Source organism: Cotesia glomerata, linkage group LG1 (genome assembly GCF_020080835.1).
Source record: "Cotesia glomerata isolate CgM1 linkage group LG1, MPM_Cglom_v2.3, whole genome shotgun sequence".
Classification (NCBI taxonomy): domain Eukaryota; kingdom Metazoa; phylum Arthropoda; class Insecta; order Hymenoptera; family Braconidae; genus Cotesia; species Cotesia glomerata.
In genome coordinates, this window is record NC_058158.1 from 8,471,914 (window position 1) to 8,488,955 (window position 17,042).

The following is a 17,042-nucleotide window of genomic DNA, read 5'->3' on the forward strand; positions in this document are numbered from 1 at the left end:
TCGTTATATTAATTTTTATAAGAATCTGAACGTCCAGTTTTGTGAAATAAAATAAAGTCTGATGTGATTTTCCATAAGGATCAATGGTAAAGGCAAAAATATGTAAATATTAATATCTTTTTTTCAATTCTCGGTAGGCCTCCAAAAATTTAAGTGATTAATTAAGATATTATTATGTAACTATAGGCCAAGTTTCATCAAATTCTAAAATCTACTACCTTAATATTCAACACTAAAATGTTTACACTTTATACAATGACAAAAAATTTTTTACTGTGTAACAACAATTAGTTTTTGTTCAGTTTACAGGAAATTGGTGCATATGTGAACAACACGCCATCGGTCTCCCTGGATTTGACAGATGCATTACAATGTCATTGGAACCAAAAAAATCAAACATTCCGGGTATTTTATTAGACATCACATATTCTGGAGTTTCAGAAAAGTAAATATTTAATAGATTACTTCATATTTTTTGTCTACATTATTGTATACATTTTTTTAATTATTCAAAAGTGGTCAAAGTGTCTTAGTCCATGGCGAAGCACTGTACAAAAATTCCAGAGATATTAGAGCTACATACTTAGTTGGAGAGACTCAAGTAATAAAGCACTACTTCATTAATAAACTTGATAACAATTACGCAATGATTGGCAGTTGTATGGAAGAAGGATCTTATCAGTGAGTTTTATTAGTTAATAACTCAAATTAATGAGCAATCATTTAATTAGAACTTATCAAGTAATTTGGTTCTATTTTTGATTATAGCATTTTTGAAATGTGGGCCGTCGCAAGAGACTGCCTGTCTTGCCTCAACGTACAGAATGGGCTTCAAAAGGAGTTTGAAATTAATCGTTTCAGCTTTAATTTTACCCGAGTTGATCATAGTAATTGCCCATAGACAATTTTTTTTATAAAAAATTAAAATTGTTCTCGGCTTGGACCAATTGTCTCTACTGATTTCTCTAATTCTCATATTTTTACAAAATTTATAATTTTTCATCTTATTAAAATAAATATAAATAAATCATAATTGAATTTTCGAATAATTAAAATTATCCAAAAAATATAAATTGGTGTTTTTATTTAATTAAAATTAATAAAATATTATTTTAGTTGAAATAAAATTAAAAAGGTTAAATTTATTGTTTTATTTTTGAGTTAAATGAAAAAATCGTAAAATATTCAGTCTAAAAAAAAACAAATATTGTCGTAGCTTTGAAGCTTTATAACCATTTCATAATATATTAAAACATACATCGAACAATCGTGAAACGAACAATTCACATATTCGACATAAATCAATCGCCGGTGAATGCCATTGAAGTGTCAGAAAAGCCCGTGGAACGAATAAAAGAAACAAAACAAAATGAAATGAAATAAAATTATCTGGAAAAAACGGTAGGATGTAAAATAAAATAAAAAACTTGAGAGTGAAAAGGGTGGATAGAAAGTTAAATTGTTAGACGACAGAGACACATATGAAACAGCGCTGTGTTCAGCTAATTATCGTCAAGTTTGTTCTTTCTCTGACTTACAAATGTCTACGTTGATAGACCCTTTATACACATACATACTGATGTGTGTATAAACGACTGTAAAACTCGTTAACGTGTATAGTACCGCTGTGGCAACGACAATTGCACCCGACACCTACGATTTTCTGCCCGTTCAATTCAAACAACTGGATATTTTCTCTCTTACTCTCTACTTCTTTCAACAACAATCCCAACACTTTTCTTTATTCTTCCATACTATGTTCAAATTTCCGAGAAATTTTTCGTGTAATTACACTATCATTAAATAGAACAAAAAAATTATGGGTTTTTATCTCCCGTACCCGTACCTCGGATACTTTTTTTTTTATATTAATTATTTGGTAGTTAAGCTCATTATTACACCCATTTTAACAGACACTGTAAAGATAAAACAGGAACAAGATTTTTTTTTTCTTTTAATGAAATAAAATTTGTAACATTGAACGCATGTAAGTTCTATTAAAGTGGCTTTTACGAGCTGGTAATAACAGTCGGAAACAAAGGTTGTTACAGTGGATATAAAAATAGTTAGATAAAAAATAAAAAATAAAATGAGTGAAATGGGTTCAAAGGGAGTTAAATCTACAGATGCTGGTTTTTCCACAATTGTTTACTCCTTTTCTTTTACCTTACATTACTGCTAGTTAAGAGAAACCGTATATAAACGAGTGAAATAGAGGTTTAATAAAAAAAAAAAAAAAAAAAAGTAAAACCAATAGTTTGAGAAAATTGTGGTATCGAAAGAGTCTTCTATTAAAGAGAGAAATAGAAAATATACGAGCGTAATTGAATTAACGAATAATAGCCCAAGGTATCAGCTGTTAAAAATAGGGGTTCTATTGTTATGTGTTTTCAGAAACTGTGACTGACATTGACGGTATAGACAAATATTTATAAACGGATTGAAAGGTTTAAAAGTAATTAATTATAAAAAAAGGATCAAAGCTGGTATTTTTCTCCTTAAATAATTTAGCGGAATAAATAGAGTAAAATTGAAAATTTCAATAGACATGAAGCCCGTTTAAAATTATTTCACGGGAAAAAATCACGGTAAAGACTCAGCTTATTTTATTTACTCGGCTGGGTGAGTTGTTTTGCTTAATGTAGAGCTAAAGAAGTAGTAGAGTAAGAGGGTAACATGAAAAAAACTAATTGTGGAGTTATTGAATAAGATGTTATAATGGTACTTGAGTTTATTTTTACTTTTTTGTAAGATTTAAGGGAAGTTTATCCGATTCCTTGGAATGTTAAATGTTGAATTGAAGGTATGAATACGGGAATTGAGAAAATGAAACAGCGATGAGTCTGTAAATAAGATACAGCTCCAAGCTTGGGGGAAAGTGCTTTAGCATTATTTTTCCTCGTTTTACAAAAAGTATACTAAGAAATATAATGTAAGAATCAAGTGAAATTAACAGCTCAGACTGTCGTCTGAGATATTTGTTATTCAGATACATGACAAAATTCCAAAAGACTATTCTATGAATATTCACAGCATTAAAAAAGTATATTCATTATCTGGAGACTCGAGAGTTGATAAATAAATTTTTTAATAATAAAAGGTTAAATTTAAGACGAGATCAGTCTTGAATCTTGAGAACGAGGACTAAGCCTACTCTCAGCTATTTATACTATCTGGCATTTAACTTCCCGCTCCTCGCGGACTTATTACGGATACTTGGGGAGACTTTGAAGACAGTATATATACCTGGTTCGTCTTTATACCTCGTACAGCTACCTTGCGATTACTTTGGCTCTTGCTCATATTCTCGTTCAGCGATTTTAGCGCCTAGCAAACTCGATTATATCACCTTCCACTTTACTTAACTTTTTTTCACTCTATCAATGCTTTTTTTTATTATTTTTTCAATAAAGCCTGGAATTTTCTTGCTTGATTGAAAATTTAAAAGGCCAAACGAAGAATCAATTTTAGCAAAATAATTATTTATAAAAAATTAAGAAAAATGTCAGACTTTTTTATTAATTTTTAAATAGCTAAATTAAAAAAAAAAAAAAAACGGAATTAAATTTCAAAGCCGAGGAATTAATTGATACGCCAATTCACGCCTTACCGGTCCGAAGTATCTATACTAATAAATGGAGAGCCGATTTTTTTGTCCGGTTATACTGCGAAAACTACAGAACTGATCGGAATAATACTTATACCATAAGATGCAGCGTGTTTCGGAGAAGGTTTTAGTATATGATATGGTGGTGATTACTTATCCGGAGCCTATATTTTTTTGACTTAGAAATAATGAATTTTTATCGTAACTAAATTTATTCTATTCGATTGTCATTTGTTTGAAATAAATTTTTTAGTTCTATTGGTTATGTTTATATACTAGGCAGATTTCTTCACTTATGAGACCTGCAATTTCTTTAACTGAAACTTTCAATGCTTATTAAAAATTTTTTTTTTCATATCAATTATTATTAATTTTTGTAAGAAAGACATGGGAATGTTATAATGATTGCATATTGAAAGTTACAATGAATATTAGCTAGAATAATTACATGAATAAAAGGTGCATGTCAATTCGATAGAATTGGGAATCTGTGCAAGTCAAAATAATACTCTAATTAAATTTCAAGTCTAGATCTAAAAATGCAATTCTATAAAGCGCCCAGCGGAGCGGGCGAGTAATAGCTAGTTATTTATAAAAAATTAAGAAAAATGTCGGACTTTTTTTATTAATTTTCAAATAGTTGAATTTAAAGAAAAAAAATAAACTTTGAATTAAATTTCAAAGCCGAAGAATAAAATCAATCGATACGTCAATTCACGCCTTACCGATCTGAACTATATAGATATATACATACAAATTTCTTAATTAGAGACTCGTTGGCAATCACGCGGCGTACTTGGTCTTATCAATATCGCGTTTAAGAAGGAATTTTTTTATTGAAAAACTGACGAGGTTATTTTTTTTTCTCATTCTTTATTTCCCCGAAGACTCGTCCATTTATTTATTATTTTATTTTATTTTTATTTCCAGCCCAAGCGACAAAACTTTCCGTAATACAGTATTATAGTTGAGTGGAAGAGCGAGGGACAACAAGAAGAAGCAGACTCAGCAGAGAATCAAACTAGGATGAGAATGAGAGTTTGGATGAGGACGCCGATAGATAGAAGGATAGGACAGAGCAGATGACGATGAAGATGATTGAAGCTTTGCTTTTCCACGGCACGCAGACTACTCAATATTTATTAACTCCTCTGTGTGCTATGCAGTGAATAAATAGCGAAAAAATTATAAATAACAAAAAAATTTTAAATTATCATCTCAAGCAGACAGAAACCGTCGGGAGTTGAAGATAAATATAGAATGTAATTACAAAAAAAAAAAAAAATAGACGTGAGAAAATATAATTTTTTTTAGTTTATATTCATTTTATTATTGATACATTTCGATGCGCAATCCCTGGAGTAATTGCATTTTAATTAAATTAAAATTCATTTTCCATTCCCGTGATATTTTTCCATTAAATTCAACCGCAAATAATATAAATAAACAACTTGGTGGATTAAATTGAATCAAATTGTGATTATTCAAGTGTCAAATATTTTTTAATCGATCGTTATGAGTTCTATCGTGATTCATTATTTCAAATCTCACGGATGTACAAAATAAATACATAAAAATTAAATGTATATGATGGCTGGAAACAAAAAATGTTACGAGCGAGAAATTTAACGAGATACTTAGCGGATGAATTTAAAAAAAAAAGAAAATGGAAGAGAGGGTAGTTTATGCCGTCACGGGACAAGAAACTCAACTCTCAAATGTGATTTGCATTAAACAGATATTATGCAGACGTTTCTCGCGGTTGTGGGAGTACTCGAGTTATCATCGGCGTAACCGCGCATCGTTACACCTGTAATTGTCGAGCATTTGCATCCCCAAGTGAATAAAACGGTTCACATCAACAACTTTATTTACAGTCAGTAGTGCTTGTAAAATCTAGTCTTGTTAACTACTGGGATCCAATCAATATTTAAGTGTTTCAAATTATTTAAGTAAAAATAAACATTTTATTAATTGAAAAAAAATCATTTGTTCAGTAAAATATTTTTTCAAGCATCGGAGTGAAATTTCATGAATTACTGAGTGAATATACTTGATATACTATCATAGAGAAACATATCAAACCAGTAACTCACTCCATGCATAGAAGACTCGGACGGATTTGTATATCAATTTTCTCTATAGACAAGAGCTATTAGTGCAATCGTTTGGTGCTTTCATTGCTTACTACAGCGAGTGCTTCTGCTGTTGATGCATTTGGTATCAAATCGGTTTCATGATAAAGCGCTCGGGCGATCGATAATTGATATGCCATGATAGGCACTAACGGGAATCAGCTCTCTCGATATCTAGCCGGTACTTTTAGCTTGACAATTCACATCGCATATCATCGTATATTGGGTCTGCGAATTCCTCTGCGCTTATTTCCCAAAATAAAAGCTATTTATTAATTTCTACACGGAAAAAGTAAACTGTAAAATTCACTCGGTTCTCGGTTAATTTTTATAGTTTCAAACAGTACAGCGGACATCGGGGTGGCAAAAATATAAATAATACAGAACTTAATGTAGAACTTAATAGAGAATTTAATGTAGAAAGTGTAAAAGCCACAATTTATAATTTAATGTAGTACCTCCACAAAAAGCATACTTCAAGAAACTTATGGAATTTTTTTTATCGAAAGATAAATATATTAATAATTCACCACCAAAATTTCAGATCAATTCACCCCTAGTAGAAATGAAATCAAGTTTTTAGCCAGTAACTGGCCAGTTTTACTAGAGATCTAACAAAACATTATGGCGGCTTTCGTGAAACTGTCAGTTTCGAATTCTGAGGTTATTAGGCGTTATTAAAATTGTCAAATAAATTCAAAATAATGTTTAATAAACGATATGATATAAAAAAGTTTCATTTATGTGTACATTATAAAATAGATAACATCATTAGACTGATAGACTAATAATAAATCTAACAATAGAATAAGAAAATAATTATTTTGAATTGGAGATTTGTTTTTAATGCCCACAGTTGCAATTTATATATTGTGTCATTTTTTTTCAATGCATCCATTTTGAAATATATATTGGAAATTATTTACACGTTAATAAACACTAATTTTGATTGATTTCTACTGTTTTTTAATAATAATTACAATAATGATGCGTACAGGTTAATAAAAAAAGTAAACAAACACACACACACACACACACACACTAGTAAAGATACTCTGTCGGTGTAACCAATGTTTATGACTTAGTTGTAGGTGGCGCGATTTCAAGTTTTTACTTGATATCACTGGCCAGTTACTGGTTTATATCCAGTGAAAACTCGATTATTTCTTCTAGGGACCGCACCGTTTTTGAGTAATTAATTTTCGAAATTGTATCTTTTACACGTATGAAATCTTCCGTACCACTCGAGTGATGCAAATAGATTTCATACTAACTTTACCATCTCTCTATACCTCTACGTGTAAAAGATGCAATTTCGAAAATTAATTACTCAAAAACGGTGCGGTGAATTGATCTGAAATTTTGGTGGTGAATTGTTAATATATTTATCTTTCGATTAAAAAAATTCCATAAGTTTCTTGAAATATGCTTTTCGTAGAGGTACTATCTTAATATCGAAAATAAGTGATTAGTAGCTGTCACTATAGTAAATAACGATTATCTCATCTTAAAAAATTACAGTTTCAAACAGAAAAAATTGCCAATTCAATATATAGTCCATACTATGAGGAGAAGGGGAACTCAGATGAGGAGAAGGGGATCTTACTCTAGGAAAATTTATCATTTGAAACAATAAAAATTATACTTTTAAAATATACATTATCATACTTTAACATTTTCGACATTCACATAGCGAATATTACTGTTTGAAATAGTATTTTCTTCCATGTAAAGAATAAATTGTAGCGTTTAAATGATAAATATTATAAAGTGAATAGTAAAATCACGATTTTACTGTTTGAAATGTTAATTTTTAGCAGTTGATCATTAATTATTATTAGGGCCAGGAAGTTGGCGTTTTCTCTTTATTCAAATTTGAGGTTAAACATATGAATGCTCATTTAAACAACTGCGAAATTCCTGGCCCTACTTATTATAAATCGAATATTATCTATTACAGTTTACTTTTTTCGGTGTAAACGTTAAATTATGACTAATATTTCGAATTATATGACGAATATTTGAACGAGTTAAAAAAAAAAACACTTGAAACTTTTGTTTATTTACGGAAAAAAAGGGAAATAAATAAATAATAGATAAAGCGGAAATAAAGTTATAATGAAGTACAAGAGGTAGAGCAACAACAGCAACAACAACAACAACAACATCAACAAGGATCTCGACCTTCTCGGGTTGTTATAGAGTTTCCGGCGAGGAAAGGAAAGAAAAGCTTACGATGGAGACATTTATTATTTATCCCCATTTTACTCGGCTCCAAAGCCGAATGAATAATTAACGAGCTCTTGAATACTCAGCTTATGCACGTTGTGTCTATATATATGTAACTTTTGGCTTCAGTTTCTCTTTCGCGAATTTTAAGAAAAGTATCTCAAATATTCAAAACAACAGAGTTTATTATTTTTTCGCGGAAAAACTTTTACGTATAATTGGAAATAAATTTGGAAGAATTTTATTAATAAAATTAGTCGCCGCAAAAATAAAAATTATTGTTCCAATCGAACGGATCCTTATTAAAAGTGAGCTTACTGCTGGGAACCTGGTCAGCATGGGGATCATAAAGCATAAATGTAATTATAAGTTGAAAGATCGAAATAAAATAAAAATTTTAGATGAAAAAGTGTAACGGGAGACCATCAATTTAACCGACAAACACGCGTCGGAGGTGGTGAGTTAGCCAAATTGCAGTAGTTCGTCGACTGGGGAGATCCGGTTGGGTGATAACGTAAACCGGCGTGGTTTATGGCCTCCTGGACATTTGTCCAGAGCCCATTGCTGTCGGTTATCCTGCTCATCCACCGTCTACCTCTTTACATACAAATACGTACAAATTTACCTTCATATATATGCATGCAGATGCAGATAACTGAATATATATTATATTCACTGTACACAACGAATATCTGCTTTCCTAACCAGTTATGTCTCGTGACTCCTATATTTCCGCATAATCCACCGGTAATAAATTGATCGGGCATTCGTCATGGGATTGACACCAGGACACAACTACGGATCATTAATTTACGACCACTATTTCAACGTCATTTATATCTCATCGTAAATCTCAAGCCTTTTTGTTCGAGACTATAAATTATTTATTTATTTATATGTTTATAAAATCCAGATTTTTTTTAATTGGTCCTTCAGTTTCTCAATCTATATATCTATACACTAAAAAAAAATTAACTTTCATTAAAAGAAAAATTTTGGATCAAGAAAATTTTTTAATTTAAGAATTTTTCTACTCAAATTAAGACGATATAATTCTTCAGTATTATTTTTTTTGATTCAAGTTAATTTTTTTTTCTGTATAAAAAGAATTTTTAAGCGAGAATCTGTTTAGATGTAAACTGTAGTTCGATAATTGTTAGTTTCGATTTAGCTTCAAAGTGATGTTGGCAATTCTCTTTCACTTGATACTGTTTCGAAAATGTTTACATAGTACTGATATTATGGTGCGAGGCTCGGCGTCTGGTCTAGTACAGTCGGTCTGCAGTTATCACCAGAGAAACTCTTGAACCTGGAATGTCCACTCAGACAGAGCAAATAACGACGGGGTCCGGTTGTCAGGATTTGCTCCAAAGCAAATCAAAAATCAATTCAACTATTACCAAGTGCTGTTGGCTAACACTCAGCGCTCAGTCTACTTTTTTCCTCTCTGTATACACCAGAAAAAATTAAAATCTGCCAGTTTGATTACTTTTTTAAACTAATATCCATAGAAATCTTTACAAAGATTCAATTTTTTGATTTTACGCTTGTTAAAATATTTTTACTTAAAAAATAATACTAATATTATTAAGAGAATAAGAAAAATTTTGTGGCCAGTGTATTTATATGATAAAATAGGTTTTTATGGTTAAATTTATTTATTTATTAATTTTAATGCCAAAGCAGTAGCCGAATGGCAAAATTAAACATTTTATTTACATTAAAGAACACGTAGTTTAGTAAAAAAAAAAGTTTTTAAATTATTTTGTAATTTCATTTTGTAATTGTTTGTAATTTCATTTTGAAAATTTTTCAACATTTTTCTGTGAGAGGATTTATATTGAGAAATTTAAAAAGAAAAATAAAATAAATTTGGCATCATTAGAAAAGTCTTGGAGTTTTGCCTTTTCAAGGTTTTATATCATTCTCACCAATAGTAAATTTATGATGATAAGTATTTAGGCTGCATTCGAAAATGCTCTATCTCTAGATACATAATTAAGAAATGACCTTGTATCTCATGAATTATTGACATTCTTAAAGATATAAGCTCATCCCGATGTTAAACTCATGGAGACCTTTCATTTGAATACCCACATCAATTTTTCATATATTTATATATATTATATATTATATATTATATATATATATATATATATATATATATATATATATATATATATATATATATATATATATATATATATATATATATATAAATGGAAAATATATCAAAATGCATGTGGGTACTCAAATAAAAGCTCTTGATGAGTGCAACATCGGAATGAGCATATATCTTTAAAATACTCAAAGTTAAGAAAGTACAGAGCAATTTTAAGAAATGACCTTATATCTCGTGAACTATTGATATTATTAAAGATATAAGCTCATCCCGATATTACACTGATCAAAACCTTTCATTTGAATACCCACATCAATTTTTCATATATTTATATATATATTATATATATGTATATATGAAAAATATATTAAAATGCATGTGGATACTCAAATGAAAGCTCTTGATGAGTGTAACATCGGGATAAGCTTATATCTTTAAAAACGTCAATATTAAAAAAAGTACAGTGCAATTTAACAAAAGTCAAGGTTGCTAGTACTAATTTTATTTGTGAAAATAAATATTTATAATTAAAAAATTTAATTATCAATTTATTGAACGAGAAATGAAAATTATGGATGATATTTATAACAGGATGCTCGGCCCTTTAATTTAAATGAATTTCAAGAACGTTGACCTATAAAATGAGTACTCGGTAATATCAATATTAATTTATCTGGATGATAACCCATACTAAAGCACTCACAATAATTGTGGTGTTGCTAATTGGTTTTAGAATTAGGATTACCACATCATTCATCGAACAAACCGCGAAATGCAATTACGAAATTTCAAACGGTTTATTGTTCCCGCAAAATATATCTATATCTCTTTGTAGCTAATAATAATCAACATTTTTTAATCACAAAACTAATTAATAGCCCAGACTAACACTGATTATTATAAAATATAAAAGGAAAAAGTTATTATAATGATAATAGAATAATAAATTTTAATAATATTACGAGAGCAAAGAGTTGAAGAGGTTAAAGTTGAGAAAAAACTCGAGGGACACTTGGCTGCAATTTCTCTTTGAATAGTTCCAATTAATCCGGTGAAAAGAAGCAATTTTTACTCAAGAACCATTTTAAATCCTATATAGACTGCTATACGCTATAACTAATATTATTTACATTGCGACGCTACATCGTAGAAGCTTCACTTAAGATTTTTTTATTATTGCAGTTATTATTATTCGTCTCTGCTCTGTGAGCTGCGGGTTCGTATACATGGCAGATCCATTCTATGCCAGCGTGTCTGACGATCCATGGAGAAAGAACTTTCCATGGAAGTAAAGTCATTTCACCAGTGCAATCTAAGTTAAGTGACTTCCAAGAGAGACTCCACCAGGCTCAGTGCTTTGCATTCTATATATGTACTCTCTAAAACTCCGCTTGGTCTCTAAGATTTTGACCTGCTACGGAGTTTAGTAACGAGACGTTCTCCGGACGAATGACTTTCTTTAAATTAAACTAAGGGCATACCTGCTAGATTACTAAGTAGTCAGTTACTTAAAAATATTAAAATTTTTTATAATAATCACAGTGAAAAAAAAACACTATCCTGTTATGTTCAATTTTCGTATATTTAATCAACGTTAAAAATTTTTTTCATCGAATATAAGCTTAGAATAATTTTTTTTAAGCTCAATAGACGAAAATAAATAAACTAAATATTAAATTAAAGAAAAGAAATCGATAAAACTCTTAGTCTTTAGTTTTCTTTCTCTACTTGAAATACTCGAGAGAGTTGAATTGGTCGCGCTTGTAGAAGACACAAAACGCGAGTTGTACAAAACTTTTGTTTGAAATTTCATCTCTGCTCTTTAACTTGTAACCTGTTAGCTCCATCCAATCCGGAAATTGAGTGGCTTTCTACTCTTTAATAGCTTCGATGAATCCTTCTAAAGTATCACCCGCAAAACTATTTCATTCGAGTCGACAACTTAGAAACACACCAACCAAATATAATGCGAAAAAAAATTTCATATCCCCTTTCCTTCCCCAACTACAGTTTCGTACAATTTTAAGCTTGAAAGCGGTTGATAATTAATTTTCAAACGTATATAAGTTAGAATTTTTAAAAAAGTGCTTCGCTTTTCGATAGATAATTAAATTATCCTTTTTTGAAAATTTTTACTTATTTATGCGTTTTAAGATTACATTTGTTGTAAAAGTACACTAATAGAAGGGTTTGTTTATAGTTAAAAATATTTGTTAATATTTAACAAATCATTTATTAGAGACCACTTTTTAGTCCTTACACAGAAAAAAAGGTTCACTTGAGCCAAGAAAACATTTTTCTTCCTAATTATTTTCTTGAGCGAAAAAAATTTTTTTTTAACATCAGAAATTTCACTTATTCCAACAAAATTAATTCTCTTGCATTAAAAAATACGTATCTTGATCCAAGAAAATTTATTTAAGTCAAGAAAATCTTGTTGGTTTGAGAAAATTCAGCCTCTTGCTCCAAAAAATTTAGTTCTTGATAGAAGTAAATTTTCTTGTCTTGAGAAAATTTCTCTCTTGCTCCAAAAAATTAAATATAAAGATAGAAATAAATTTTCATTAATATTTTTATTGATTAACATGTCAAATGGGAAGATCAAATAATATTTCATCATTTTTTTTCATTCAATATGTATAATTGCATGCTAAAATAATATAAAATGGGTATCAAATATTAAAGAGAAAAATTTTCTCAGCTGAAGTAGGTGGCGCTGCTTCCTTAAAGTATCTAAAAATCTTGATCAAATATAAAAATTTATTGTATCAAGTATTTATGATAATTTGAAATAAGAAAAAATGACTTCTACCAAGAATAGAATTTCAAGAAAAATTTTTACTTTGGCCAACACAACTTGGGTCTTCCTTTAGGCACCCGAAAATTTTCTTGAGCCAAGAATTTTGTTCTCTAATAAAGAAATTTTTCTTTCTGTGTAACAAATATTTCTTAGTACACTGATAAAAGGATTTGTTAATATTTCAAAAGATTTCTTCGTATTTAAGAAATCATTTCTTAGTATTTAAAAAATGATTTATTAAATACAAAGAAATCTTCTTAAATGCTAAGAAATCTTTCTATCAGTGTATTTAAAAAGATTCATTAATATTTAATAAATGGATATCAGATTTATTAAATACAGATAAATCATTTTAAATACTAAGAAATATTTGTTTAAAATTAAAAAGTGGTCTCTAATAAGTGATTTGTTAACTATTAACAAATATTTTTTAATACAAATAAATCCTTCTATCAGTGTGTGACAGAGATACTTCTGTTTGTCCTATAGAAGGCGAAAGAAAAAAAAGTTTAAACCGTTTTTAATAAAAATAGCAATAATAACAAATATATCTTTAATGAAATTTGAAATTTTTTGCTCACTTAAATATTTCATTACTTTGATGGATTTAATTCACGGTATGCTTTTATGTTTGTGGCAAAAATATTGTGCCAGCTAAAAAAAAAAAGAGTAATAACAAAAAGATGAGTTTAGTTTAGGGTGTGTCGAGGCACGTGCTATTTCAATAACGATATTTTGTTTTCATTTAATGAATAGCTCTCGTCGCTTAAAGTCTCCGCCCCGTGTGTACCTACATACATTTAACTATGAATTATTACCTCGTAAAGTAATATATACGTACTTCTGTATACACTGTATTACACTTATATGCATGCGGATGTGTGTATCTATGTACATTTCATTATTATCATTATTATTATTGTATCATATAGTGGAGTAACTCTTGGTTGTTTTGCTCATATCACACGCTTTACTTATATATACGTTGTTGTACTCTGTACCACTTCCGACAGTAAAGTACTCTGTCCCAACCACGCCGCTGTTTTTCTTGTTTCATAATTTTATTAACTTTTTAGCTTATTTTCCTATATTCGTAAATGCTTCAATAGCAGCTACATATTGTTCCAGCTCAACTTTTATACACATACTAAAAATTACTTTTATATTAAAATTATTTTTCATGTTAAGTTAATATAAATTTCTGTTTATTTTTCTCCAGAGTTTAAAGAGCTTTTACAAAATAAAATACAATTATCAGTAGCTTGACATTTTTTATGAAATTGTTGTGATACAAATTCTTGAAATAGTTTTTAGACAAAGTTAATTTTGAATAAATAAATAAATAAATAAAAAATCCATAATTTATTTAATGTCTAAATTATATCAAAATTCCACAACGTTTCGTTGATAATCTCAACTTCATCAGGCGTCTGTAAATCAACAACAAACCATCATTCACATGTCATCAATATCCAGATAAAAACAAGTATGAATACAAAAATTTCTTTTGAATTATTTTACACTATCTCAGACTATATAAATTACTGAATACATTATAATCTTTTATAAAAATCAAATTCAATAAAAACTAATTTACAGTAAGGTAAAAGCCCCAATAGATGATCATGTACCAGTATATGATCACTCCGTGTATTTGTATACCTATATTTGTGAATATAGATATACAAATACATGGAGTGATCATATACTGGTACGTGATCATCTATTGGGGCTTTTACCTTACATAAATAAAATTTCTATAAAAAAATTATTTATAAAAAAATTCTTTACAAAGATAATAGATAAAAATTAAATAAATTTAATTTACAGTAAATAAATAAACAAAATACCTTCGAATAAATTCATATAGACATCAAAGTCCAAATAAACATGCGCTGTATTACAGTCACATGAAAAATTACTCTCCGTAAATTAAATATTCTCTCAAAGTCCATGTAACTAAGGATTAACGAAACAATAATTGTCATTTGAATATATGACAATTATTATCAACAATATAATATTAATAAATAATATAAATATAATATTTATATAATAATATAAATAAATAATATTTAGCTACTTTCCAAAACATATGATTAAAAACACACAATTAATTATTGTTAATTTTGAATAAAACACAGTTAATTTTGAATAAAAAATTTTGACTCGATTTAAAAAAAAAACAAAGCAAATTTTATTTTAATAAATTTAATACCCCCATGAAAAAAAAATATAAGTTGAAATACATAAAAAATATATTTTTAATACATTAAAAATCTATAAAAAATATTAATTATGTATAGTAATGATATTTTTAATAACTAACTTATGGCAGATTTTCATATATATTTTATATATTTCAAATATATTTTAGATGTATTCAAAACATATTTTTTTTATATTTTAGCTATGTATATTTTATGTATTTTAATAAATAAATAAATTTAAAATATAAAAAATATATATGAAAATCGGCCAAAAGTTAGTGATTAAAAATATATTTACTATACACATTTTTTATATATTTATATATCTTTTATAGATTTTTAATGTGTTTAAAATATATTTTTGATATTTTTCGACATATATTTTTTTTCATGGGGGTAAATGAAAAAAAAAAAAAAAAAAGCTTGGAAATACAAAAACCAAAGAGCGATGATAAAAATTTGTGAACAAAAAAAATTTTTTTTCGCACTGCGGCGGAAGTAGATACCAGTGACGCATACATTTGTTCGCTGTGGTAATTCTAGTGGTTGAATATATTGGAAATAAAGTTTTCGCCTATAGAGATAGATATTACTCGATGGGTTATTTCGAATGGAACGTTAAATCGTTTCCCCGCACCATACGTCCTCTTATTATTCCATTGGTCAGTAAAAAAAAAAATTGTTCAATAATTGCCCCTAATCATTTTGACTTTGTGTAGTAAAAAATTTTTAAAAATAAATTTCAGCAATTTTTAACTCTAACTAAAATGACATTTTTATTTTAACGTCAATTGTCAGTGACATTTAATTAAATTGTGTTGAAGCGTAAAATAAAATGTGAGCAAAAACTGTCAGCTAAAAAAATAGAGATTCATTATTTTCGACTTGTCGTTCTGTGCAAATTAAAAAAAAAAAAGTTTTATCTACATAGGCTCGAGGTCGGACCTCCAACTGGCCTTTTGCCTTGGTAAACAACAAATTAATAAAACAAGCAAACGAATGAACAAACAAGAGTTCCAGATTTAATTTAATATTCAAAGTTTGCTCAGCTTGATGTTAAAATTAAAAGTCCGGATTTTTAAATTATCAATAAAAATAATTATCATTAATTAAACTGTTTCATTCAAACAAACCTCTGGAAGTGATCCAACAAAATGATACTACTGAATTGTTTATGCTCATTAATGTATTCAAAGGACATTTATGGAATTTTATTACATGATAAATGATCAATTATTAATTTTCATCAAACATATTTACCGATAATATATTCAGTTACATTTTCATTTAATTAAAAGTTTATTCGATTACTTTTTAATCATAAACCCGATGATATATTGGACCAAATTAAGGGAAATATTAAATTTCCTTTTTACATCCTATCTCATAATTATTAATTATTATTATTATTAATTATTATTAATTATTAATTCAATAATTTATTGGATAGTATTTTGACAGGAAAAAATTTTTTAAACACTACACGGACAAAAAAAAATCGAAAAATTACATTTTAAATATTAATAAGAGTCCCGTCGTAGTTAAAACTAGAAAAATTACAGTTCGAAATAAAATTTTTTTAAATTCAAACTTTGAATGTTAATTTTCAGAGCATTTAATGTAATATTTAAATTTTACACTGTAATTCATACAAAATCTGTAATAATTACAATCTGAAACTGCACTGATAGGAGGATTTTTTTATATTTAATAAGCTTTATTAACTGTTAATAAATGATTTTTTAACATTATAGGATTCAATAAATATTTATTAATAGTTGATAAATATTTATTAAAATTTAATAAATCAAATAATTGTCTTTAAATAAATTAAATTATTAATAGTTAATAAATCCTTCTATCAGTGAGTAATTTTTCCAATTTTTTATTATATAATGTAATTTTTGTATTTTTCTTTTTTCCGTGTACTAAAATATTT

The 17,042-nt window shown here is 28.1% G+C and overlaps 1 protein-coding gene and 1 long non-coding RNA gene across 5 annotated transcripts in view; one reads left to right on the forward strand and one right to left on the reverse strand.

The window, feature by feature from the left end:
- The window catches only part of LOC123269049 (tyrosine-protein kinase Drl), a 238,310-nt gene that overhangs the window by 90,342 nt on the left and 130,926 nt on the right, over positions 1 to 17,042 (reverse strand). The gene's annotated exons all lie outside the window — the stretch shown is intronic.
- On the forward strand, positions 46 to 16,806 carry LOC123269169. Its single transcript, XR_006510354.1, has 3 exons — positions 46 to 133; positions 13,592 to 13,596; positions 16,795 to 16,806. It is a non-coding gene; the product is annotated as an uncharacterized LOC123269169 (long non-coding RNA).